Raw genomic sequence first — 7,023 nt, forward strand, 5'->3', positions numbered from 1 at the left:
CTTTTGTTAATTAGAATTTGCAAAAATCACAATCTAAACAGAAAAACGAAACAGCCTGGCACTATCATTTTTTAGATGAGATGGTTATCCACAGGGCGGATTTGGGGGGACCCCTCTACCTGCATGAACACAGAAGCCCTCTCTACAAGTCTTGGACAAAGGAGATAAGGTGAAGTAGAAGAAGAGAGAGAAGAAGAAGAAAAAGAGGAGGAAGAACAGTTAGGAGAGAGGCGAATAATCAGCCACCCAACATGTGCAAACAAGTGGCAGACTTGTACTAGATTGCAGTTAACCGTCACTATCTGCTTCCATGCAAGCATCATTAATATTTTACTTCCATGGAAGCATCATTAATCATTAATATATATTTGACTTCCATGCACGCATCATTAACATTTGACCTATTTGCCGTCACTCTGCTGGGGGCACTAGATTCCTCCGGCAACATACGCAATGTTGCTGGTCCGCAGCGCCTATAAGTAAAGAATCTAGCTGCAGACCTCAAAGATCAGCAAGAGGAAGAATTAAGACCAACATCTAGAAGATGGCGCTTACGCCTTCAGTTTGCTCTATCAATGATGTTCAGGGGCTGCAAAAAGACCGGACCTTCCACCCGAGTCTGGGGTGATTTTTTCCTGACATACCAGCCGCCAACTGCACCTAAGGTAAACAAGCATCAGAATGAAGTTGCTTTATTTGACATTCGGGTTATAAAAAAATTACTTTGTCCTGTGCAGCGTGCATACATGGCAGAAAGGGCTGAACTGTTAAAGGAAGAAGTTAGGAAGATGGTGAAGAGTGCAAATGAAATACAAAATATTTTAGATCTTATACTCACACTACAGAGACTTGGACTAGATAACCACTACGAGAATGAGATCGATGAGCTATTGAGCTTTGTTCATGATTCCGATTACGATGATAAAGATCTGAATTTAGTCTCACTGCGATTTTATCTTCTACGGAAACATGGTTACAACGTGTCATCTGGTAAGCCTTACCTTTAGTATATATACTGGAAATGTTTCATTAGTTACTACTGGAAACAACAAACAAGTGCACCAAAACTCGTACTAACAGGCTGTTGTGGACGTTATTAACCAAAGACTGCTACTCCTTGTCAAGCTCTTTTATTGATATCCATGCTTCATCTCATGATTCATGTACCCTTTTTGTGGGCAACAAGTTTATAGGACAAACTGCTTTTGTTATCAACATGTAGATCTCTATATAATACACTGATATACTGCCTTCATCCTAGCAAGTTACTTTACCATCCAAAAGTTGTCCCAGAAAACTTGATTTGGACTGCTTACAAAGTCCTACAATATGTATGGCATAAACAAGAAAAGTCACTACAGGAAACTAGAATTACCTTGAGTGCTAGGAATTTCCTTGAGGGCCAAAACAAAACCGTCAAGGAATATATAGTTTCCTTGGCGGTGCTACTGAACTCTCAAGGAAACATGTATTCCTTGGAGGTTGAAGTAAATCGCCAAGGAATATGGGTGTTTTCTTGGCGGTTTGTAATCACCTCAAGGAAATGACATTTCCTTGAGTGTTATTGTAAACAGCCCAGAAAATTATTGTTTCCTTGAGTGTTGTTCTCAACAGCCAAGGAAAATACCTATTTCCTTTGGTGTTATTCTAAACCGTCAAGTAAATTACCTTGGCGGTTAATGACAGTCAAGGAAAACTATAATTTCCTTGGAGGTGAAGAGTGGCCAAGGAAACAACAATTACCTTGGTGGTCTAGAGTGTTTTCTTGGAGGTTGTCGGCCCTCAAGAAAATTAGTTTACTTGGCGGCTGTCGACCCTCAAGAAAACTACTTTCCTTGGCGGTTGTAACATTTCCTTGGCCCTTCGGCAAATTAAGTATGGCCCTAGTTTACTTGGCGGCCGGCCTCCAAGAAATCATCCTTGAGTGCCAAAACCGCCAAGGAAACTAATTTCCCTTGTCTTCTATCCTTGAGTGAATTTGCTTGACGGTTTGTGGCCAAGGATCATTTACTTGGCGGTTTAACCCCTTTCCTTGGCGGTTTTTGGCACTCAAGGCAATTCAGGATTGTGGTAGAGTGAAAGTATCATGGTAAAATTAAAATGTTTTGAGGCTCATAGAAACTTTTATATCTTGTATTTAATCTGTATGCTTTTGGAGAAAAATTCTACATTTTTCCATTTGTTTCTCTTTCCAGATGTCTTTAAGTGTTTTCAAGATAAGGAAGGAAATTTTGTTGCGAAGGATACAAAAAGTCTCTTGAGCTTATATAATGCAGCATACCTTAGGATCCATGGAGAGCAAGTACTTGATGAAGCCATTATATTCACTAGACGCCAACTTGAAGCTGTATTAGATTCTTTGGAATCAACATTAGCAGATGAAGTATCTCTTACCCTTCAAACAAATCTCTTCCGAAGGGTTAGAATACTGGAAACAAGAAACTATATCCCAATCTATGAAAAGGAAGCTGCACGAAATGAAGTCATATTAGAGTTCGCAAAATTGAATTTCAACCTTCTTCAGCTTATTTATTGTGAGGAGTTAAAAAAGGTCACACTGTAAGTTAATTCAAACTTTGAACTGTAAATTTCTTATCAATAAGTTTGCAAAGTTCGCCTAACGAACTTCAATTATTCAATGTGTATTTACCTTAATGTATATATCATGACAGATGGTGGAAGCAGCTTAATGTTGAGACAAACTTAAGTTTTATTCGAGATAGAATTGTAGAATGTCATTTCTGGATGACAGGAGCATGCTTTGAACCTCAGTATTCTCTTACACGAGTTCTAACTACGAAGATGACAGCCTGTATCACAATATTAGATGACATAATGGATACCTACAGTACAACTGAGGAGGCCATGCTCCTTGCTGAAGCAATATACAGGTACAGTGAGCCTCCTTTGCATTCTAATGATCTTGTAACTTCATCATGTCATCCAACCCTGCCACAAATCGATCAGTGCATTTTTTATAGATTGCATATGTAAATCACCTGTGCCATGGTGCGGGCTAGTTTCATGGGCAGTAGCTACGGATTCCAAGCATGATGGGGGGAGTGGTATATTAGGTTGCCCCTTCTCTACTAATTTAGTTAAGAAGTTATCTTTAAGAGTGTGAGTCTATTTAGTAGTTAGTTTATTTGTATAGTATGTATAGCCTTTTGCACTGTATATGTGTGGTACATGTTGCATTCTTATACATCAAGATACATTTGACTATATAAATGAAAGATCACTTGACTTTTGAGGTTGTGATGTATTTCCCCTATCTCTCTATTTTTCTACATGGTATCATGAGACTGCAATCTTTGATCCTTTTCCTTCCTCTACCAAATCCCTAAACCTACCACCGCGAATCTTGTAAGTGCCTAGCCCTCGTGTCGTGATCCACCTCACCAGCAGAGATGACGGCACAATCGCATCAAGTTGACTAAGTCAAAATAGCGACTGAGTCAAAACAGTGAGCTTATATCCTAAACGGTGAAAATGGGGAACTTAGATATGGCTACAAAGAATGTTTGTTCTGAAGTTCAATAGTTAATAATAAAGTCTAAAATCTCTTCCACATAGCTTTTATAAATTGGATCCTTCCCATGCATCCTCCCTAGTTCAACCATATGCACAATTTTTTTTTGACCGAAACCATATGTACAATTACCAGATCATGCCCACACATATACGCGATCGAGTCCTTGATGTTTCAGCTATTCTCGTCCCATGGATAATATCCATTATTCATGAATAGATACTGAATTATTCACAACCAAATATAGTGAATTTTGATTAAAAACTTTGCATGGAGATGCATTGCAGCTATTCTGATTCTCTTATGGTTTCAATGGATTGTAAAATGCAGCTGGGAAGAGAACGCCGCAGAACTACTTCCAGAATACATGAAGGATTTCTATCTGTACTTATTGAAGACAATTGATTCGTGTGAGGATGAACTAGGAGCAAACAGAAGCTTCCGGACATTTTATCTCAAACAAGTGGCAAGTCTTGTGTTTGTTCTTAATTGCTAGTTATAGAGAGCAAATGCATGCATGCACTTTATAGTAGTTAATTAAAGGGGAACTGGTAGCCTATGTCAGGATTGGTACGGTATGCCCTTGCCTGTTCTTTACACTATCGACAAACCTTAGGATTCCTATGCACAATGGTACAGTGCATCTGGACGCCTATATTGGTTATGTCCAAACCATATCGAAACATGTTGACCAAGCTTTTCATCATTGTTGGCACCCATGCGCGCATACAGCCATACCTCATCACTTATATAATAGTGTCGAACTTGATTTCTAGTATGACCACTAATCCAGTGAAACATGCACATCTGTTTAGTAGGCTGCTCTTAATTATTTTCCTTGAAATATTGTTTGAATAGATCACACACTACTACAGAAAGGTCATCACAACTGGTTCTTAACCCCCATCACCGCCGGTTGGTAACACAAACCGACAGTGATGATGAGACCTACTTTCACTGACGGTTGGTAACGCAAACCGACCATGATAATCCCATCACCGCCGGTTCATAACACGAACCGGAAGTGATAATTATCATCACTGGTTTTATTAAAACTAGAGGTGAAAGTGACGTAGGGAAAGACCATTTCTGTAGTAGTGACACATGTTGTACTAGAAGAATTCAAAACTTATCTTACACGCACAACAAGCTTCATGAATTTTAGATATATATTCACTACACACTACTGTCTTCATGGAATCCGCCTGACTTAACAATTATGTGAACATAGAACATGAATTCACTTATCTGTATGTTGCATACAGTTAAAGATGTTGGTACGAGGAAGCTCTCAAGAGATAAAATGGCGTACTGAAAATTACGTTCCAGAAACAATCAATGAACACTTAGAACATTCAGGACCATCTGTGGGAGCCTTTCAAGTAGCATGTTCTTCACTTGTTGGGATGGGTGACAACATAACAAAGGAAATTCTTGAGTGGCTTTTGACATATCCAGAACTTCTCAAGTCTTTGACGACTATTGCACGACTAACGAATGATATTGCATCAACAAAGGTATTTCCTTCTATGTAAAATTGTGCAGGAGCCTTTTGTTTTGTGAATTTTTGCACCTATATATTATCTTAGTAAATTTAACTTCAGCCCAAATATATAATGCTGTAACCAAACTACTGCACATGATACAAATAAAAAAATCATTAACCATAGCAGTGAATGTATCTCATTAATGACAGGCATATAATTGCAGAACACGCATGGGACAACAATGGATGATGCATGTGAGAAGATAAAAGAGTTAACTGAAGACACATGGAAGGATATGATGGAACTCTACCTTACACCAACAGAACAACCAAAACTCGTCGCACAAACAATTGTTGATTTTGCAAGGACAGCAAACTACATGTACAAGGAAACGGACGCATTCACTTTTTCCCACACAATCAAAGATATGATAGCAAAACTCTTTGTGGAGTCAATATTATTATTCTAGACACTAAAGAGTGAAAGCCCCTGTTTCATAGCTATTATACTCCTATTAAAATCTCTAATCACTTTCAGTTATGTTGAATAAAGTGATGACCACGAACGAGACTTGTTTTCACCAGGTTATAGAAAGATACAATAAGAAATGTTGGAAAGGTTAAAGTTAGAAATGTGTCATCAAATGTATTGTCTACCTGCTCAAGCAATATTGTGTGTCTGTTTCATATATTGCTCTGTTTTCAATCTTTGTAACAATTACCAGGAGGTAAGAAAATAAGATACAATGAAAGATGTGTTAGAAATGCTTTTGTGAGCAGGTGTTTGTTATCACAATTATATTTGTTGCGTATCATCAACATGACTTCAAAAAAAGTATGTAGAAATTTGTTAAAAATGCCTATTTGACTCAGTCTCCAATTAGAAATTTGTTTATAACTTAAAAAATGCCTATCATAACTTAAAGTTTGTTGTGTCAGCATAATTGTTATAAAAAAATGGTAGAGTTCTGCACTGTTATAGAGAAAAAAGAATGAGATCCAATATGCTTTAAACAACACAAGATCTCATACTGAAGGTATAGCTCAAACCAAATATCAACCTATGCTCCAATTGCAAATAAAAAGTTTGACGTGGTTGCTCCTATTTCCTTGCAATACAAAGAGAGATGGTCAAATTAAAGTCCATAAAACTTCATCGTCATGTAAGAACATAACCTATGCCCCCACCTCATAAATACCTAGCCCCGTGCCGCCGCCTCCATCCCAAGCTCCAGCACCGCAGCCACCCTCGCCGAGACGCCGAGTCGTCGCCTAGCCCTAGCCGCTGCCATTGCCGTCCGCCTCGCCGAGCGCTACGCTGCCCTCCATCGCTTCACGCCGAGGTAAACCATCTAGCCGAGTTCGTCGTCGTCTCCTCTAGCTTCTCGTGCTCTTGCTTCGTTCGATGGTGGTCCGTAGATCGAGTTCGTCGAGCACCGCTTACCTCTGGCCATGGCACCGCCGTGGACCTCGCCGCCGACCGGCCAGCTCTCTCTCTCTCTCTCTCTCTCTCTCTCTCTCTCTCTCTCTCTCTCTCTCTCTCTCTCTCTCTCTCTCCCCCCCCCCCCCCCCCCCCCGTTCCGTTTGATCGTAGCCGTCCGATCTAGATCGAACGGTCCCAAATAGAAGATACCCCTTCGCTGGGGTTTTTACAAAAAGGCCATTACAACTATTTAGATCTCAACCCGCAAGCCCTTGTATATTTTCTAAAGAGCCCTTGGGTTTTTGTTTATAGAACCCGTAGTCCATAGCATCTTTCCAGAGTACGTTTTCTTCTTTAGAAAGCGTAGTTTCTTTGGTTTAGATTCAAAATACGTTTTCAGCTATTTACAGTTTTGCCACTAATCTTGTTTTAGCCATAAAATCTCCATTTTAACTCCGATTTGATCCGTTCAACTTGCGTTAGGTTCATAATTAAGTAATCTACATGTTCATACTACTGTTAAGTATGTTTTCAACTTTTAAAATTTGAGGTTAGATTTAATCTATTATTTTACTAAAGGAA

The 7,023-nt window shown here is 39.2% G+C and overlaps 1 pseudogene; it reads left to right on the forward strand.

The window, feature by feature from the left end:
* The first annotated feature begins 544 nt into the window (after positions 1–544).
* LOC136472223 (beta-sesquiphellandrene synthase-like) lies at positions 545–5,753 on the forward strand (annotated as a pseudogene).
* The last annotated feature ends 1,270 nt before the right edge of the window (positions 5,754–7,023 follow it).

This window comes from Miscanthus floridulus, chromosome 8 (assembly GCF_019320115.1).
Source record: "Miscanthus floridulus cultivar M001 chromosome 8, ASM1932011v1, whole genome shotgun sequence".
Classification (NCBI taxonomy): domain Eukaryota; kingdom Viridiplantae; phylum Streptophyta; class Magnoliopsida; order Poales; family Poaceae; genus Miscanthus; species Miscanthus floridulus.